The sequence below is a fragment of the Mustela erminea genome, chromosome 15 (assembly GCF_009829155.1).
Source record: "Mustela erminea isolate mMusErm1 chromosome 15, mMusErm1.Pri, whole genome shotgun sequence".
In the NCBI taxonomy this organism is placed as follows: Eukaryota; Metazoa; Chordata; class Mammalia; order Carnivora; family Mustelidae; genus Mustela; species Mustela erminea.
In genome coordinates this window covers 17,893,245-17,914,109 of record NC_045628.1, presented here as the reverse complement: position 1 = coordinate 17,914,109, position 20,865 = coordinate 17,893,245, and the positions used below count along the sequence as shown (strand labels likewise).

The 20,865-nt window shown below is 36.0% G+C and overlaps 1 protein-coding gene and 1 non-coding gene across 6 annotated transcripts in view; one reads left to right on the top strand and one right to left on the bottom strand.

The window, feature by feature from the left end:
• The window catches only part of GPC5 (glypican 5), a 1,399,440-nt gene that overhangs the window by 576,429 nt on the left and 802,146 nt on the right, over window positions 1–20,865 (top strand). The window lies entirely within an intron of this gene.
• LOC116574626 lies at window positions 4,126–4,232 on the bottom strand. The gene has a single exon (XR_004279403.1). It is a non-coding gene; the product is annotated as a U6 spliceosomal RNA (small nuclear RNA).

Below are 20,865 nucleotides of genomic sequence, written 5' to 3'. Positions count from 1 at the left end.
AGGGGAGATGTGCAAAGAGAAGATTCCTGCTAGGGCTGGTTTAACAGAGCTCCTGCACCTGTTCTATTCCTTTTCTCTCCCTCCCTCTCTCCCCCTCTCCTTTCTTCTCCTCCCTCTCTCCCTCTCTCTTTCCTTTTCTTCCTCTTCTTTCTTATTTGGTTCTTTATTGCCCCCTCTTTCTTCCTTTTTGTTTTTTGAGATGTTATTCAGATTGTTGTAATCTTATTTCTAAAAAAAAAAAAAATCGATGCACGCATATCTGGAAATATATACAAATTATGTTACTCTGCATTAATCTGTATCAATAAGAAAAACTTGTTTTTGTTTGTTTGTTTGTTTGTTTTTGCTCTGACAAATGATAAGGCAATTTTCTGCCCCTAGAACTGTCACCTCTTTGTGAGCTAATACTATTGGGTTTATTCTGTCTGATTTGCCTTCGCTTGGAGTCAATTTATTGAGCGTTTACTGTGAATCAGAAATCATGTTGGTATTTTATATATATTAATTAGCTTAGGGCTCACCCTTCCCCAAGTTTTAATGTAGGGGTTTTAATCTCTATTGATATGGCAAAATGAGGTCTGCTGTATATTAGCAAATTTAAGCTGTACCTAGGTCATATGAAGAGTGAAACCAGTCTTTGAACGGAGTGAGCTAACAAAGTTTGTACTTGTAGCAACTATGACAAAGGAGAGTATAAACATTTCATATCTGCAAGGAGTTTGCTTCATCCTGCAAGTGAAATGTAAATTTGGGTGGGGGGTATTTGTTCTCTATTTACAATGCTATTGCAAACATTGTACCATAGTTCTTCCTTTGCCCATTATTTACAATAACTGCAATTTAATATCATCTCAAGAGCTCACATTAAACTATACAGAATCCCCAAGATTAAAGAAAAATATGCTTTGATTTTATTTCTAATTCTTTTTGGGGGATAAGAATTTGAACTATTCAGAGTTTTATGGGTATCCTATATATGTTCATGGACATAAAATTAATTCCCTGTGTCTCAAGGGTAGCACAGACATAAAAAGGCCAATTACAATTTTATGAATAGGAAATATAAGATCCGGGGCTTCGATTTTCTCTATTGTTGCATTCTAAATAACAGCGCTGTTTCTAGGGAATACTTACATCCTTTCTGACACAGAACAACTAGGAACTTTCATTAGAGAAAAATCAAAGCAGATGCAATGTGAGTCCCCATATAGTGCAAGTCATGTTAAAATAGATTCCAAACTGGTGTCTTGTTTTGATGAAAACTCAGAAGACAATTTGGAGACTGTTTGTCAGACTCCAGAGACTGGGGCACAGATGGAGTTCTGAATTAAGTGACTTTGTATTTTGAGATTTGAAATGAGCCCTAGTCCCAAATGTATATTTCAATGATTGTGAACTAATTGGATGCGGTAATTGATTATTAAAAGGTTTATATTCTTAAAATCGTGAGGTTCAAAAGTAGTCATTTAGACATTTGTAGCAAAAGTAAAGATGCGAATTTTATCTCTAGATTAATATATGTAGACAGAATTGAATGAGCCTTATTTTGGTTGGTGCAGTCACAGAATATTCTGGATTCGTGAATTTTCCATAAAGCCGAAGGAAATTCCTTGAGATACCAAAAATTTAAATATTTTAAGTAGTTTAATATGGACAACAAAATTTACTTCTTGCTTCCCTGTTGCACTGAGCAATTTTGAAATGAATGCTATTTAGACTTTTTCTGGTTGACCAAAAAACATCCCGAATGCTAACTCATTCAACAAATACTCATTTCACAAAGACGTTATGTATACCTACAATGTGCCATGCTGGGTTCTCGGTTTCATCAACACAAAACACATGCCTCAGCCTTTGGAGAGAGAAAGGCAGCTTATCTATCGCATATAAAAATGGCCTGTATTTCAGGCTAAAAAATATGGAGGGTCAAGGAAGCTAGAGGTCCCAGTTTTATACGGGCTGCTCAGGAGAAGCCTTCCTGAGCTAGCGGTATTTGAAGAAGTTAGCCATACACTGTCTAAGAGACCAGCATCTCAAGCAGAAGGAATTGCAAAGGTTCCGAGGCAGGAGCATATCCAGCTTGATGATGGCAAGCACCTCACTGTGGCTGGAAAGGGGACGCGGCAGCCGACGGCCATAGGAGATCATTGGGATCTCGCCGGGTCATGCTCCACATTTGTGATAAAGTCTTCACTCCCACGTAGGAGATGGAGGGAGGCATTGTGTTTTCCTAAAATGTGAATGTTTGTTTGCTTTCAGCTTACCCGTGTATACTCATAAATACTCTATTCGTGTGTTAGAACATCTGCTCACAGGGGCACCGAGGTGGCTCAGTGGGTTAAGCCTCTGCCTTTGGCCCAGGTCATGATCTCAGGGTCCTGGGATCAAGCCCCGCATAAGACTCTCTGCTCTGCAGGGAGCCTGTTTCCCCCTCTCTCTCTGCCTGCCTCTCTGCCTACTTGTGATCTCTGTCTGTCAAATAAATAAATAAAATCTTCAAAAAAACAAAACAAAAAAAAACAGAAAACATTTGCTCACAATTGGGCATCCAGAAGGCTCAGGTCTGGCGGAGACTGACTGAGTATTGAGAAGGGAGGCAAGGGAGCAGAGCAAGACACCAGGCTGTGCTTCATCAAGGAGGTGCTGACATCATGGCCATAAATGAAGAACAGTTCCACTCAGGTTACATCTCCCTTTGCAGAATCAGGGGACATCTTCTCCTTTCTTCTGTGACACAACCCACAAGAGCATCATGCCCTCTTCCCTTTATCACTCACTCGGTCTCTCCTACAAATCACTGGGATTGCCAGACTTCCCTAACGCAGGCTTAAGTCCTACCCTGGAGCTGTGGTAGAATAGACATCTCTGTTTCCGTTCCCACTCTCTCTCTCTCTCTCTCTTTTTTTTTTTTTTTTCCTGTAGATGAATGTGTGTCAAAGATTCTATCAACTCATTAGTTAATGAGACAACCAGTAGGTGTTACAACTGGCTCAGAAAGAGCTCAGGTAGCACACAGGTACATCCAACTAGGGAAGGCTGGAATGAATTTATCCTTCTCACATCTGATTCTTGTGGTTCCGCAAGTACATCTAAAACCAAAGAGAAACTTTTTATGGCCTATGCTAAAGTAACTTGGCATAAGTAAGCTGTATTTTCCTAGATTTTTTACTTGGCCTGCTAATATACCTCTTTTCTGTTAGAAGAACAAAGACCCTCTTACATCTCCTTGGGGATTATAGCTCCCTTTTTACAAACCATTCTTTTTCAAATAACTGTAGGACCTGCTGATATGTAAGTGCCCTTGTGTCTGAAGACTGTGTCAAGTACACTATAAACACTGTGTTCCTCTATCTACACAGGGTCCACATGGGATAAATGCTGCCAACACTCTCTTACCTTTACAGATCAGGAAAGCAAGACTCGCCAGGGTTCATATGTTGAACCCTGAAGTCATGGCTGGTACACATCTACAAACAGAGCCCAGACGGCATAACTCCCTAATTAATCTACATCCTCAGACATGCCCCAACAGCAGTTAAGGTTTATGGGATCTGGGGAACATCCAGATTTTATACCTGTATCCTCTGAACCCCTCACCAAAGAGGCCTGGGCTGAAGTGCATGAGGTGGGCCAGGCCAGGAGGTGTAGAGATACTAAGAACATGGTTCCTGGCTGTGCCTTTTTGCTTTTCACAGAAATATTTGGAAAATTGGAAATACAAGGTAAGACAGGAAGGAATTTCTAAAGATGAGTTAACAAGTTTGATTTGCTTCTGTAAACTGTAGAGAATTAAACAGGCTTTCCAGAGGAAAGTGACCTTGTTCATTAGCATAAATTGAAAATGCGTTAATATTGGAACTCCCATTCTAATTAAGACGGGAAACAGAACAGTGGCAGGCTGATGACATTGGGCATACGAGGCATTCTGTTTTATCATGTGTAGAAATAGACCCAGTGATGGCCAGTTAGTTTATGATAGAAACTGATTAGGTCTCACATTTCTTGGCTATGCATATTTGTTCTTTCTCCATTTCATTGTAATGAAATGAAATGTATTTAGGTTTCCCATAAATGAAGATGGTAAAATTATGACATGTTCAATTCATGTTTTACTTTCTTTTTTTCTAAACCGTGGAATGCCTCACATATTTGCATGTCAAATTTCTTGTGCAGGGGTCATGCTAACCTCTGTGTCGTTCCAATTTTAGTATATGTGCTACGGAAGTGAGCACTCACATTTTTTTTTAATGGTAAGTTAATTCCATAGATCTACAAAGAAATGCTTTTCTTCTTTCCCATTCCTTCCCTAAATTCTCTTGTGCATACCAGTTATTTAGGAGAACAGAGAGAGTGTGTTAACAGGCATGCACGTGCGCGCATACACACACACACACACACCCCCCACAAATTAGAAGTTGCCAACTATCAGATGGGGGAGAACGCTGAACTCACAAACTCACAAACAAGGAAATTTCTTCCTTGTCTTAATGCATAGGTTAGAATACATATTTTATTTTATTCAGGTTTGATTTATTTAAAATGTATTTATTTATACATAGGTATACTTGGACACAGGTTATATTTAATTTACCATTGAGTATGTGTGTTTCCAAAATGTGAAACTTGATTTAATAAAATGCTCCAGAAGGGAATTATGTATTTTGGACACATCTTTTCTAAAGCATATTTTACATGCCTTCAACCAACTTTATTACTTAAAAATCAGTTCCTAAATCCTAGATGACTTCATCAGATAACACCAACGTAGTTAAGCACTGCACCATAAATATTAGTTTTTAAATTTTTCTAAATGACTTATTGGTTGTTAGTTGTCATTTAAGGGAAACAATTATAACTTCTGTTTTAAATTTTTTGATAGTTTTACAAGCTTTCTACTGCTGCTGCACCAAATTAGGGCAAATCTAGTAGCTTCACGTAGTATGACCGTTCTGGAGGCCAGAAATCTGAAATAAGTCTTTTGGGATTACCATTACAGGTTGTGTTCCTTCTGTTGTCTCAAGGGACTATAGGCTTTCTGTTGCAGCCTTTTCCAGCTTCTAGAAGCTGCCTACTTTCCTTGGTTCCTGACCACAACAATGCCAACTCTGCTTCCATCATCACAACTCCTCTGACCCTTAGGCTCCTACCTTTTTCCTCCCCCGACTTATAAAGACCCATGGCCGGGGTTTTGGGGAGGGTTACATTGGCCCCATGCAGGTAAACCAGGTTCATGTTCTCACTTCAAAATTCTTAATCACATCTGCAAAGTCCCTTTTTGCCATGTAAGGTAACATACTCTTGGGGTTTTGGGGATTCGAATATGGAAATCTGTGGAGAGAGGGAAAACATTATTCTCTTTACTACAGTAGTGTTCTGCTTTCTCTCTCTTTTTTTTTTAAAGATTTTATTTATCTATTTGACAGGCAGAGATCACAAGTAGGCAGAGAGGCAGGCAGAGAGAGAGGAGGAAGCAGGCTCCCTGCTGAGCAGAGAGCCCGATGCAGGGCTCGATCCCAGGACCCTGGGATCATGACCTGAGCTGAAGGCAGAGGCTTTAACTCACTGAGCCACCCAGGCGCCCCTCTCTTTTTATTATTTGTTCTGCAATCCTTTATCTGTAATTTTCCTGCAATATATTTTAATATAACTATATAATAATATTTTTAAATATTTATTTATTTTAGAGAGAGAGAGTGTATAGGTGGGTGGAGAGGCAGAGGGAGAGGTAGAGAATCCGAGGCAGGCTCCCTGCTGAGCACAGCACCCAGATGCAGGTTTCTCCATCCCACAACCCTGACATCATGACCTGAGCTGAAATCAAGAGTTAGATGCTTAACTGACTGAGCCACCCAGGCGCCTCGATGTATAACAATATGTTTAATTTTTTAAAAAAAGCTAGTGGTCCCATGCCATGCAAATTAAATTAGAATGATGCATGAATTTTGAGTTGCTAATTTTCATTTGCTTGTTTCTTTATTCCATTACCATGATTTACGTAGTTTTTAAGACATAAAATATGGCAATTTAGTTACTTTATTGTTCTAAAATTATGACAATGTTCTTGAGTTCATACCCTTTCCAACGCAAATGAAGAGGTATAATGCTAGATCCAATCTAATAAAACAGTTCCTAAATTGATTAACCTCAATTACCTAATATAAAATGATGCTTTTTCCAAGTGCCTTATTGAGATCTTGTCCCATGATTGATTTAAAGTTGACCACCAGTTCTTTCTCATACTTCCCTTTGAGGTGGGAAGTTCATTGCCTCTTTCTCTGAACCTGGGCTGGCTCTGTGACTGGCTTTTTCAAATCCATTGGAGTAGAAATGATGCCAAGGGATTTCATGTCTGGGTGTCAAGAGATTCATGGTTTCCATTACACCCTTCTTGAACCACTCCCTCCATGTGACAAGAGAATCTTGGTTAGGGTCCTTTGGGATGGCCAGAAGACATCTAATACTTTGGTTTCAGCAGTTAGCAGAGGACTTTTAGTTTTTGTTTGTTTCTTTGTTTTTGTTTTAATTTTTAAACTTCATTATTTAGAGCTGTTTTAGTTTCACAGGAAAAAAAAATTGAGTGGAAAGTACAGAGAGTTTCCATATACCCTCTTCTCCACTATTAGCGTCTAGCACCAAATAGCACACATGTTACAATCGATGAGCTTACATTGAAATGTCATTATCACCAAAAGTCCATAGTTTATTCTAGGTTGAGTTTTTATTTTTTTTATTTTTTATTTTTTTTTAGATTTTAGTTATTTATCAGAGAGAGAGAGAGGGAGAGAGCAAGCACAGGCAGACAGAATGGCAGGCAGAGGCAGAGGGAGAAGCAGGCTCCCCGCTGAGCAAGGAGCCCGATGTGGGACTCGATCCCAGGACGCTGGGATCATGACCTGAGCCGAAGGCAGCTGCTTAACCAACTGAGCCACCCAGGCGTCCCTAGGTTGAGTTTTTAGATTCTTTTTCTTTCTTCACTTCAGGGATGGAAACAAATGTTCAGGGCTTCTGTTATCCCAATTAGCAAACTCTGGACTCTGGGACTTTGCAATGTCTTGTGCTCTATCATGTTTTCTAATTACCTAGCCCTTCTTCATTTTTGTTCATGAACCTCTGAATTTTTTTTATTCCCTTCTCATAAAACCTTATATATTATGTAAGAACACTTGACCTTTGGTGCATGTGTTTTTTACTAAACTGTATTCTACTCTTTCACTATTCAGAAGTAAAGGGTAATCATGCAAGGATTACTTATTATTTGGCTATAGCTTCTCAGAATATGTTTGCATTTATATCATCTTAAAATGCCTCACATGAAAGACCACAAAAAATAGTCTCAATAATGAGGTACATCAGGAGGGTAAACAAGGAGATTCAAAGTCATTGCAGAAAGATCATCAGTGCTTTTACCACTTTGGCTAAAAAGAAACATCAGTACAAATCAAGGTCCCCAAAGACAAACTATTGTTTTTAAGTTAAAGACATATGTATAGACATATCTCTCTGAATGCCTATGCTCTAATATTATTTTATATAGAAGGACATGCACATATGTGTTTTTGCTTGAAACTTTATTCACACAATAGTATATGGTTGATATTTTCCCATGTCTGTATATAATATCTTTTATAACAACTGTAGTTTTCATTTAAAAAGGTATACATCCATTTATGCAGCCATGACAGATTGTTAAGATTTTTTCATATTTTCATTGTTACAAATATTATTAGGATGAATGTCTTCTTAACTATAAATTTGTTTACTACTAAAGTATATATAAAATACATTACCCTCTTTTGCCTAAGGATATAAAGATTTATTTAAATATAGTGCCCACTTTTACACATAGGAATTTCTCACATTTATCTTAGATTTCATTTTTGGGGGAATTTCATCATTTTAATATTATAAATATATTTGCTGTAGGTAGATAATGAATAGGTTGATAGATTGATAGAGTAATAGATTGATGGATCAATCCACAAAAAATAATTTTTTAAAAGATTTTATTTATTTATTTGACAGACAGAGATCACAAGTAGGCAGAGAGGCAGGCAGAGAGAGAGAGAGGAAGGGAAGCAGGGTCCCTGCTGAGCAGAGAGCCCGATGCGGAGCAGGACCCTGAGACCATGACCTGAGCTGAAGGCAGAGGCTTAACCCACTGAGCCACCCAGGCGGCCCCATAAAAAATAATTTTTGAATGATTTTTCAGGTCTTAATTCTCCAATTTTATATTCTCCAATTCTATCATATACTACCCTTTATTAAGAATCGAATAGTAAAATAAGAAAGAACTTATAGATATTTATGGACTTATAAATACATGAATTATTGATTCAAATGTAGTTGTTGTAGTGATAGTAGTTGCCCTTTGTGTTGAACCTAAGTCATTCTATCTTTAAAATTTAAAGTACATATTAAAATAATTTTAGCCATCCTAACCATGGAGTATAAAGAACTGTGGTTTTCTTTAACTTGATTTTCCATTGGTTTACTTTTTGTCACTTGAGAGAAAACTCAGAGAAAAAAAATATCTTGATGTGTTTTTCAGAGCCTCTCTAACTGTATCTTAATTTGGTTTCTCATCAATAACAAAGAATTCTCAAAGTTCTTTTTGTTACTTCATAATACAGAAAAAGAGACATCTATCTAAGGATAACTTTCTCACATGGTCATGAAGGAACCACTGAGGATGTCAGAGTGATACAATTTTATCACGAAGGAACAGAAGTCACTGAACTTTGGATTTATAAAATCCATACATAATTACAAACAATGCTTGTATGGTTGCCATTGCCAATTTTAAAAGAATGAGTCACAATTTGAGAATGGAAATTGTTGAAGAAAGAAGAAAAATTGTGCTATATCATTAATTTAGTATACCTCAACTTGTCACCAACCCTACTTAATTATTTGGCATATATTAAAAATATATAGAAGTCGAACCTGTGTAGCCTATTGCTTGCAGTGATTTGAAAGCAGTAGAAGCAAACTGCAAACTCTAGGTTAATTGTGTTTGAATTCTAAGACATTGACCAGACCTACTGCAAAGCATAAAGGCTATCTCAGTTTCTCCCCAGGAATTACTCCAGGGCTTGGAACAGGCTAAGTTCTTATTGGTCCCTCTTTGTAAGCAGGCTATTTTTCAGATAATGCATAGCACTTTAGTCCATAGGACATGGCGGAACCTATTGCTTTGGAGATGTGATTTCTCTTGGAAATGGCTGATAAATCACAATTATATAAACTGGGGGAAGACATAACATACCTATCAGCTGCATAATAATTATCATGGCAAGAGGAACCTATTGCATTTGCAAGATTAGAACTAACAGGCTTTTCAGAGTGTGCAATAAATCAGTTTTGAAAATGCCAAGTCAAATCAGGTGTGCTAAGCTATTAAGTAGTGTTTGGTTTACAACAAAACTAGAAATTGAGTTATAGAATTTGCTTTAGACACTTCATTTGCAAAGTACATAAGCAATACTAAAAGGTATGGCACATTTGCATATGCAACAATTTTATGCACTTGTTGGAAAAAAATTCAAACTGCAATGCAAAATAGGACTATTTGTATTTAAAGGAATAAAATCAATTCACAAAATTAAATTTTTAAAGCTAATAATCACTCCTATAGTTTTAATATAATCTAGAAATTGTATTTTTCTTTATAAATAGATAAAAGCATACGACTTAAGCAAAACCATTCAGTATGCTCCCCTGTAAACTAATTCTGTGACCAAAGGACAGTCATACCTTCTTGGAGAATGGGACAGTTTTGCTGTGTCAGTAAGGTCTACATTTTTTTCTGGTCTCAGTTTTCTATAGCTATCCCTCAGGATTTATTACTAAAAGTGAAAAGCGACTTTTAGTCATTTACTTCTTTTAATTTGCTTATATGACATGTTGCATAATATTTCATTAAGGAGAAATGTTCCTCTTAAACAAACAAATGATATGCTAGACTCCATGGTCTTTTTTTATTGCTAGTATGTATTCTATGTTGCTAGGAACAGCAAGAATTTATCATTATGTCTTAACATGTTTTCAAGTTTTGATGTTGGTGAAGCCATGCTTCTGTTTTTATATTTTAATTTTTTTTCACTTTACATGCTTTCTTATCTCCTAAAGATCAAGTGATGAAGTCAAAGAAAGAAGGCTAAAATGATTAGGAAAGGAAGAATTGGGTATTCTTTTTTTTTTTTTTTTTTTTTGGTTTATTGATTGGGGTTTATATTCTGGCCATTCTGTAGAGCATTTTTGTTATGAATTAATAACTGTTGACTAAATAACTGATAATATAGTAGTAGGTGTTCATTTGTATATAATATACTTTTAGGACCTGTTAGTGGGTCTAGCTGACTAAATAATGTCTCTGCTCATTTGCATTGGTTTAGTCCATATCCAATTTTTATATTCGGTTACTTATATATAACTCTAAAATTTTTCAGACATTTGTAGAAGCATATGACAGGGTTTCTTTTCAATAAAGTTTGACTATTAGAGGATGTTGTCATGTTTTAGTAGAGTAATAACCAAATATGCGTAATCCTACAAAATGATTACTATAAAAAACTTCAATTTTATTTCAATGAAGCTGTTAGTATTTAAGACATCTTTCTTGAATTTAACATGTGTATTTGCACATTATTTGAATATCCAAATTTGTGGGTGAGTTGATTTTGTAAAATAGTAAACTTTCGAGTCCAGAAAACAATGTGGATTATCAAGATGCATATTAACCTATTTGTGATGAAGGAGGAACTCTCCAGTTCCATAATGGTTTGCCATCTGACTCTGAAATCGTGTTCCAAGGAGAATGAAAAGATTTCTTTTATTCTTTATAGTTGAAGTACAATTTACATGCAGTGAAATGCACAGATCTTAAACAGGCAATTTGGTGGATTTTAACAAATGCTAAATCTATGTAATACACATTCCTCACCCTTCATTTAGCAAACATTTATTGAACACCAGGTGAGAGCCCCTAGTTGCTAGAGATACAGTTATGAATCAGGTCAAATTATCACAGAGAGATATGGGGAGGAAGCCGAGAAAATGTGTCATTAAGTGGTAGAACCTCTATTATGTAAGTATTTACAGGAAGGAGAAACAGCCAGAGAGTGGATCACTTTGATTTGGGCAAGCAGATTCAGAAAGACTGCCTATCAGAGGTGAGATTTGCCCTCCACGCTACCACTTCATGAATTGGCAGGCAAAGTGGGAGATGCCAGATTTGCATTATAATTCCCAGCAACCTGGGACCAAAGGCTCTTTCTTCAAATCAATTTCTTTTTTTTTTTTTTAAGATTTTATTTATTTATTTGACACAGAGAGAGAGATCGATCACAAGTAGGCAGAGAGTCAGGCAGAGAGAGAGGGGGAAGCAGGCTCCCTGCTGAGCAGAGAGCCTGATGCGGGACCTGATCCCAGAACCCTGAGATCATGACCTGAGCTGAAAGCAGAGGCTTAACCCACTGAGCCACCCAGGTGCCCTTCAAATCAATTTCTTAAGTTGATTAATGGGTAAATATCATAGTACTTGTTCAGTGTCATGAGATTCACTGCAATCCCCAAAACAGTTGGGTTTACATTATTAATAATAACATTCTTATAAATTGCATTCCATAGTCACTTAAATTTCCAAGTGAAAGTTTCGTGTTTTTTTTTTTTTTTTTAATTTCAAATGTCACAGTGTGTTAGGTCCCATTAAAGAAAATGACCAAATGGTTGTCCAAATCAAATAAACTTGTTGCCTATTGAAAGGGCTGTGGGAAGGATAAAACATAGAGTGAAACCTTATAAAAAAAAAAAAAAACCCTTCCTTATTATTGATGAATGAAAGGTATCTTATTATTCCTACCATGTTTGGGTCTGAGAGAGAGATTATTGAAAATGAACTGAGAGGTTTGAAAAATCAACTCTGCAGCAAATTTAAAATAAATAAGTTAAAAGAGCTTGTAGCTGAACTTTAAGGTGCGTTCAAAACAAAAATATGATTTTCTTTTGAATCATTAGAATGAACAATTAAAAAGGTTTTTCCTGACTAGAAAGTTAAAAGCATTAATGATATTTCATGAAGGAGTTTCAGATACCATAAGTTTAACATACAAAGTTTAATATATAAAAATTCATATAAAGAAGCTACTGATGAGAATGATGTTCTTGGGAATTCTATGCATTAATAAATTGATCTAAATAAATGGCATTGGCAGCTTATTACTTACCTCAAAGTTACTAAAATTTTAATTATTTAAGAGTGGTATTTTCGTTCAAAATTGATTTTGGGGGGAAATAATTAAATGGCTGAATATTACTAAGAGCTGCCATTTTTAAATTAAGAAAAATCATGCTCCAGCTCTGGTCTAAATTTAGCAGATTCCTTATCAGAATTTGATGGCTCAAACTCCAAGTTACAGGAACATAGACACAGAGGTTTTACAAAAATCCTCAGCAGAATTGGAATAAAACCAATGGCTCTATTATATCACCATAAACGTTCACCAATGCCATTTTGCCACTTGTAATATGTTGGACTATTAATAGAAAGGTTGTGGGATAGCCCGAGGTCATTTCTCACTCTAAATCGTGTTTTTCAACCATGACTGCACATTAGAACCACCCGGGAGTTTTAAAAATTACTGATGTCAGGGTTCTACCCCTAGAGTTTTTGATGTAATTGGTCTGAGATGCAGCTGGACATCAGGACTGCCAGAAAGGTTGAGAAACGCAGCTCTAGAGAAATGTGAAATGTGAGAAGCTTGGAGATTTTAAAGGAAACCCCAGAGACCACTGTGCTACAGAAATTACAGCAAAATAACTTGCTGTACATTGCTGAAAGATAGGACACACAGTGTCAAGTAGAAAATGCCTCAAGAAGAACTTCTTCCAATATATTACAGTGTTTATCATAGATTTAAAACACTCTGTTCAGAGAACATCTTACGAGAACAGCAACCAAAGCAATTCTCAATAAAACCAATTGTGTTGATAATTTTGGTTCATAAAATTTTGATGATGCAGAGAAAGTAGAACCTCTCGAATCAGTGATGTTGTTAAATATCAAAATAACACTTTTGAGAGCAACTGAAAATTACAGTTACATTACAACAAGGTATTTCTGTTATGTGATTGGGATCATTGCTTTACTTTTGCTTGATTTTTCTGTTAATGTAGTAACCAAATAGCTATGAGTTGTATTATTTTATAAGTGATCTCTAATATCCACAACATAAATGGGACCACAAAAAGTTTACCCCAGTTTCTGTGGAACCCATAAATAATTGCTTTCAGGGGATGTTTAAATGAAATTATTTCCTTGACTGCAAGGGTGATTGGTAAAGATTTGTCCTTAGTGAGTAATAAGAAGACTGTACTTGGATATAAAAATAGTAAAGACATAATTAGTTTTTTTTTTTCTTAAAAGAAGGAAAAAGCTTTTTAAGGGGAAAAAAAAGCTAAATTCCATGTTTAGCAAAGTTAATGAGTCCCTAAATTCCTAAAGCTGCATATTGGTGTGTAAATGAGCACTCCAAACCAATAGAGAACAACCTTAATATTCATGGATATTTAGCTCCAACCTGATTTCTTCTTATCATTCTGTATCTCCTAGGTTTAAATCAATCATATGTGTTGGCTCCTAAAGTCCCCTAATAACTTTTACTTTCCTGACAACGTCCTTTATTAATGGGTTATTTTTTGAGAGGTCATTTATCTGGAACAAATTAAATTTACATTTTCAAAATTATACATTGGGTCAGTTGACCAGATCTTTGATCTCTTCTATGTTTCCAGCTAACAAGTTTGGTTATTGATATATGGATGTTCAGAAATATTTATTAAAAGTATACATTTTATTAATTGCTTTTTGAAGGAACTAGTGTAAGCTAGTTATTTTTTAAGATGCTTGGAATTTTACATATTCATACTGTCAATTGTAGTGAATAATCTGCAAGCCTGTAGCTGTATGATCATTTTGAATATCAGTAACTGAATATGTAAGAGTTTGAAAATACAGGATTTTAAGTATGGGCTGAAGAGTTTGAACTTTAAGTAGTTAGCCAATAAAATTAAAAAAATATTCCACTTTTAGTGGAAGATTAGTTTTCCTTTTGAAGGGGAATTTTTATAGAACAGATAGAAATTGAAAAATGGAGGCAGAAGCTTAAGGGGGAAAGATGGTAGAAAAACCTGGAAAGTTTTGGACCTGGGAAGGATAGAGTACTCAAGGACGTGAAAACAGAAGTTACTCTGTAATGTTAGAGGCTAAGGGCTGCCATATGCTAATCTAGTCCTGGGCTATGCTAATTGCTCTATGTCCAGTTGGCCCTCTGAAGTGATTTGTATCAAGAAGGGGTTTTGTAAATACCTGCTAAATGAATGTTAGATGGTGGGATTGGGGGTGTGTGTATGACTGAATGTGAGAGGATGTTGATGATTTGCCCAGATTTTTTACATTCAGTTTTGATAGAACAAACCTGGAAAGAGAAACAAAAGAAAATAGAAAAGATAAATGGATCCCAGAGAAGAGCAAAGCACCCTATAAAGTGGTGGTCACCCAGGGTATCTATTGGCTTTCTTTCTTTTTTTCCTCCTCCTTTTTTTTTTTTCAAGATTTTATTTATTTATTTGACAGAGAGAGAGATCACAAGTAGGCAGAAATAGAGGCAGGTGCGGGGGGGAAGCAGACTCCCTGCTGTGCAGAGAGCCCGACTGGGGACTCGATCCCAGGACCCTGAGATCATGACCCAAGCTGAAGGCAGAGTGGCTTAACCCACTGAGCCACCCAGGAGTCCCATCTTTTGGCTTTCTTATTCCATGGACCAGCAGCTTATCCTATGATTTCCAGAGTAGAGGTTTCCAGAGTTAATATGTCCCCTTGCCCGTTCTCCATTTCCCTATGTCACAGTCCTGGGGCCTCAGAGGAAAATTAGCCCCTCTTCCGAGAGAGGGGTGGGCCAACGCTATACAGTTTTCAGTATCATCTTTCAATTACTCATTTTCACAAATGTTGACTAATCAGGCTGAGAAAATAAAATGAAAACAAGCAGACTTGGTTTGAGGGACATGTGATTTGTTTCAGGATAGTGCTTCTTTAGTGAAAAATGAATCCTGCTAGACATGCATGAGCTTGCTTCTAATCCAAGATAAATAAGATGTGTTTCACTGGAAAATTGCAGATATATCAAAGAGTAACTTGACAGCAAGTGTACAGAGTACTGTAAAAATGCCCCCCCTTTTATGTGCATGTAATTCTTACATCAATGCAAGAGGGTTAAATACCAGCTTTACTTAATACATTTTGTATCAACTTCTGTACAATTTTTTTTTTTTGAAGTAAGAAGAGGAGAAAGAGGAGAACATTAATTCCAGATGACTTTAATCAAATGTTAGAAAGTTGAACATTCATAGGCTTCCAAATATCTGTTGGCTAGTTGACATTTACAAACACTTCACTAGGTAAGCTTACTCCCTTAGCAATATTAGGGTTCTGGCAACAAGAAAAGGATGTGTGAAATGAAATATGCCATTCAAAGATAGTAAAGAAAGAGGAGACTATTTGTAATCACTATTGGGGAAAATCGCAAGAACCAAATCTTTCTATTTAAACATCCTGTTAAAACATTGCAAAAATCCCATAGTCTTTTACTTAAAGTATTTGTAACTATTAGCTCCATTTCTAACATTAAACTTGGAGGTCAGTTTTTGAGGGGCAAGTTATCTATTTAAATGAGGAAGCAGTGTGGTTTAAATTCCTGAGTGTTCTCTGTTGAAACTGAATGAGAACAGAAGACAGTATTAAGAAAAAGGGTAGTATTTATAAGGATTGCTTAAGAATTCAAGCTGGGGATCTACTAATTGTAATGCTTTAATGCTGGTAGATGTGCCCCATCCAGTTGCAGGAAAACAAAATCTTAATTTCCAGTCATATGTCCTAAGAACAGAAGAAATCTGACATAACGATTATTAAATTCCCAAGTAGTATGCAAACACTTGCCAATCATTATTGCAACCTAACATGGCAGCTGGAGGAAAGGACTCCAAGCAACATGTATAGTTGATCATAATGAATGTTTACTGGTCAAATGTGTCATCTCAGAAATGTGAAAATATGGAAATAACTCTAGGGTTTCTGGTTACTATGTCTATTAAGTTCTGTAAGTTGTCTAACTTCAAAGGCAAAAGAGTTTATAAAATATAATGCCTACTGTATTTGATATCAGTCTCTGTTTCTATTTGCCTATGTATTTCTCCCCTGATATATGTATCAGGGGAGAAATAGGATACATATATATATCAGAGGAGAAATATATCAGGGATATATATATATCCATATGTATATACATAGCCACATGTGTGCACATCCATACCTGTACATAAGGCTATATACCAAAAAGTCATAAGTGGTTATTGTTAAAATGAGACTGGTAGATTATCTTCATTTTCTACCTTTTACTTGTCTGCATTAATTACAAATTTTTAAATAAGCTTGTGTGACGTTTTAAAAAGTAAGAGATAAGGGGCACTTGGGTGGCTCAGTGGGTTAAGCCACTGCCTTCGGCTCGGGTCATGATCTCAGGGTCTTGGGATGGAGCCCCACATCGGGCTCTCTGCTCAGCAGGGAGCCTGCTTCCCCCTGCCTCTCTGCCTACTTGTGATCTCTCTCTCTCTCTGTGTCAAATAAATAAATAAATAAATAAATCTTAAAAAAAAAAAAGGTAAGAGATAAGAAATTTGTCAATTTTTGCTAAATAAAAAAAGAATACTTAGGGAATCAAGACATTCTTAGTAGTCTATGATTTATATCTAAAAATGGTCTTCAATAATGAGATAGTCCTAATACCTCTGCGGACATCCACAATCCCAAGCAACTTGAGTATTTTGTTGTTGTTGTTATTATTGGAGAGGTACATTTAACATTATTTAAATAATTTGAAAAATTATTCAAACTTTCCAGAACATATAAAAAAATTCTAATCAATTTTATGAAGTTAACAAAACATTGATCATATATATAGAATTTTATTTTCTAATTGGTTATTGCTAGTTTAATGAAATGTTTCCTTAGATTTTTATATGCAGATATCTCAACCAGTGATCTTGCTAGCTACATGTACTTATCAATTCTAACATTTAATTTTTTCTGTGCATACAATGCAATTTGCAAATAATGACTAGTGTATTTCTTTTTTTTTGCCAATACTTAGGCACTTTTTAATTTTTCTTTTATTGAACTGGCTGGGGAATCTTGTCTTGTTTTGATCTTGGAAGGAAAGCTTTCAATACCTCCTTATTAATTATGACATTTGTTTTAGGTGTTATGACTATCTCTAATCAGGTTAAAGAAATTCTGTTCTATTCCTCATTTGTACATTTAAAAAAATACAATTTTGTGCTTCCTTTGAGATAAGATTATCTCTTTCAAACAGTTAATACTATAAATTACATTGATTTTATGAGGTTAAAATAATCTTGTATTATTGGAATAAACCTGTTGTTTTCATTTATTATAGTTTTTTATTGAACTATAATTCACATACCATAAAGTTCACCATTTAAGATATACAATTCAGTGATAAGTATATTCATAAAATGATGTAATAATCTCCAGAAATTCCAGAACAGTTTTATCACTGAAAAACACCAAATTCTGTACCTCCTATGAGTAAGGTCCTATTAACTCCTCTCCCCAGCCCCCGGCAGTGACTAGTCTACTTTCCGTTTCTATGGATTTGCTGTTTCTGAACATCCTGTTTAAGCAGAGTCACACAATACATTCTGTGTCTGGTTTTATTCACTTCAAAATGTCTTCAAGTTCCATTCCTGGTGAAGCACGTTGTTCATTCCTTATTATGGTTGATAAAACGTGGGCATGCCACTGGTTTATCCATTCAGTTGATGGACGTTTGGGCAGTTTCTGGTTTTTGGCTATTCTGGATAAAGGTGCTACAGACATTTGTGTGCAAGTTTCCGGTAGACATATGTCTTCCATTCTCTTGGGTATATACCTAGGAGTGAAATCGCTGGGACATTTGGTCACTCTAAGTTTAACTTTGGGGAGGAAATGCAAAACTGTTTTCCAAAGTGGCTGTGCTATTCCCACCAGAAATACATGAGGGATTGTCTCCACACTGCCACCCTAGTGAATGGTAAACGGTGGCCCATTATAATTTTGGTTTGCTTTTCCCTCCTGGCTAACAATATTGAACATCTTTCCATGTGCTTTTTGCACATTTGTGTATCTTCTTTGGAGAACTGTCTCCTCAAATCCCTTTCTCATTTGTCATTACTTAGCTCTAAGAGTTGTATGCATATTCTGAATACAAGTCCTTTATGGGATATATGATTTGTAAACATTTCCTCCCATTCTATGAGTTGTCTTTTCACTTTCTTGTTGGTTTATTGTATGCATAGAACATTTCATTTTTTGTTGCTTATAATTTGGTGTTACTTTAAGAAGCCCTGGTCTAGTCCAAGGTTGTGAAGATTTTTACTTATCTTTTCTTTTAAGACTCTTATACTTTTAGCTCTTACACCTAGGTTTCGATCCACTTTGACTTACTTTTTGTATATGATATAATGTCGGAATCTAACTTCATCCTTTGCATGTGTGTATACAATTTTCTTAGCACTATTTGTTGAAAAGGCTATTATTTCCCTGTTGAATTGTCTTGCCTGCCTTGTCAAGAATCAGTTAGCTATAAATATAATGGTTTATTTCTGAATACCCAATTTTATTCCATTGACCTCTATGTCTATCTTTAAGTCAGCACCACATTGATAAAATTATATTAACTATGTAGAAAGTTGGAAATCTGGAAGTATGAGTCTTTCAAATTTTTTGCTGCTTTTCAAGATTATTTAGGCTATTCTGGGTCCTTGGCTATATTAGTTTCTTAGTGCTGATATATCAACTCACCATAAATTTATGATTTTACAGTGCTGAAGGTAATGGCCTAAAGTTAAGGTGTCAGCGGCAAGGCTGCATTCCTTCTGGAGTGTCTGGATAAGAATGGGTTTCCTTGCATTTTACAGTTTCTAGAGGGCCTCTGCTTTCCTTGGCTTGTGATCCAACTTACCATCAGTCAGTCCAGTATCTTCCTCGCATCAGTCCAGTATCTTCCATCATCCCATTTATTTCTCTGGTTCTACTACTCATGCCTTGCTCTTTCATTTATAAGGATTGCACTGGGCCAACCCAGGTCATCCACGATAATTTACTTGAACTGAAACTCCTCAATGTAATCATATTTAAGTTTCTTTAGTTATGTAAACTAAACCCTTCCCAGGTTCTGGGACCTGAACATCTTTTTGGGAACCATTATTCTCTTATCACTCTTGCATTTTCATATGAATATTAGGAACAACTTGTCAATTTCTGCAATGAGTCAACTAAAATTTTGATAATGAGTAGTGAATCTGAAGAATGCTTTGGGGTATATTGCCATCTTAGCGATATTGAGCCCTCAGACCCATGAACGTGACATGTTTTTCCATTTAATTTCTTTAAGTGATGCTTTGTAGTTTTCATTTGTACAAATTTTATACTTTGTTGGTTTAAATCTATTCTTTTGTCATTCTTTTAAGTGTGGTTTCAAATGGAAATATTTTATTTATTTTAGTTCCTGGAATAAATCACTCACACTTATGATATATAATCCTTTTTATATGTTGCTACATTTGATTTGATAGTTTTTTTTAAATTTTTTATTTTTTATAAACATATATTTTTATCCCCAGGGGTACAGGTCTGTGAATCACCAGGTTTACACACTTCACAGCACTCACCAAAGCACATTCCCTCCCCAAAGTCCATAATCCCACCCCCTTGTCCCAAACCCCCTCCCCCCAGCAACCCTCAGTTTGTTTTTTGAGATTAAGAGTCACTTATGGTTTGTCTCCCTCCCAATCCCATCTTGTTTCATTTATTCTTCTCCTACCCACTTAAGCCCCCATGTTGCATCACCACTTCCTCATATCAGGGAGATCATATGATAGTTGTCTTTCTCTGCTTGACTTATTTCGCTAAGCATGATACGCTCTAGTTCCATCCATGTTGTCGCAAATGGCAAGATTTCATTTCTTTTGATGGCTGCATAGTTTGATAGTTTTTTAAATTTGTTTGTTTTTTTTACAGATTTTTGTTTCTGTAGTCATAAGAGATATTTGGTGGATAGTTTTTCTTTCTTTTAATATCTTTGCCACCATTTTGGTATCAGACTTCATAGGATGAGCTGGAATGTGTTCTTTCCCTGTCTATTTTTTGGAGGCATTTGTGAAGGATTAGTGATGGTTTTTCTTTTAACATTTGGTAGAACTTACCAGGGTAGCCATCTAGTTTTTGGGCCATTTGGCTTTTTCTTTAGAGAAAACATGTTGATTACTAATTCAATCTCTTTACTTATTATAGATCCATTCAAATTTTACATTTCTCCTTGAATCAGTTTGGTAGTTTGTGACTTTGTAGGACGTTGTTCATTTTATGTAGGTCATCTAATTTGTTGGCTTATAAATGTTTGTAGTATTTTCTAGATTTTTTTTAAGAGTTTTTATTTATTTGACAGATATGTGTGTGTGTGTGTGTGTGTGTGTGTGTGTGTGTGGAGAGAGAGAGAGAGAGAACAAGCAGAGGGAGAGGCAGAGGGAGAGGGAGAAGCAGGCTACCCGCTGAGCAAGGATTCCCCATGTGGGACTTGATCCCAGGACCCTAGGATCACGCCCTGAGCCGAAGTCAGATGCTCGACTAACTGAGTCACCCAGGTGCCCCCATAGATTTTCTTACATTCTTCTTCTTTCTGTGAGGTGGATAGTGATGTTCCCATTTTTTTCCTTGCTTTAGTCATTTAAGTCTTCTTTCTTTTATTTTTG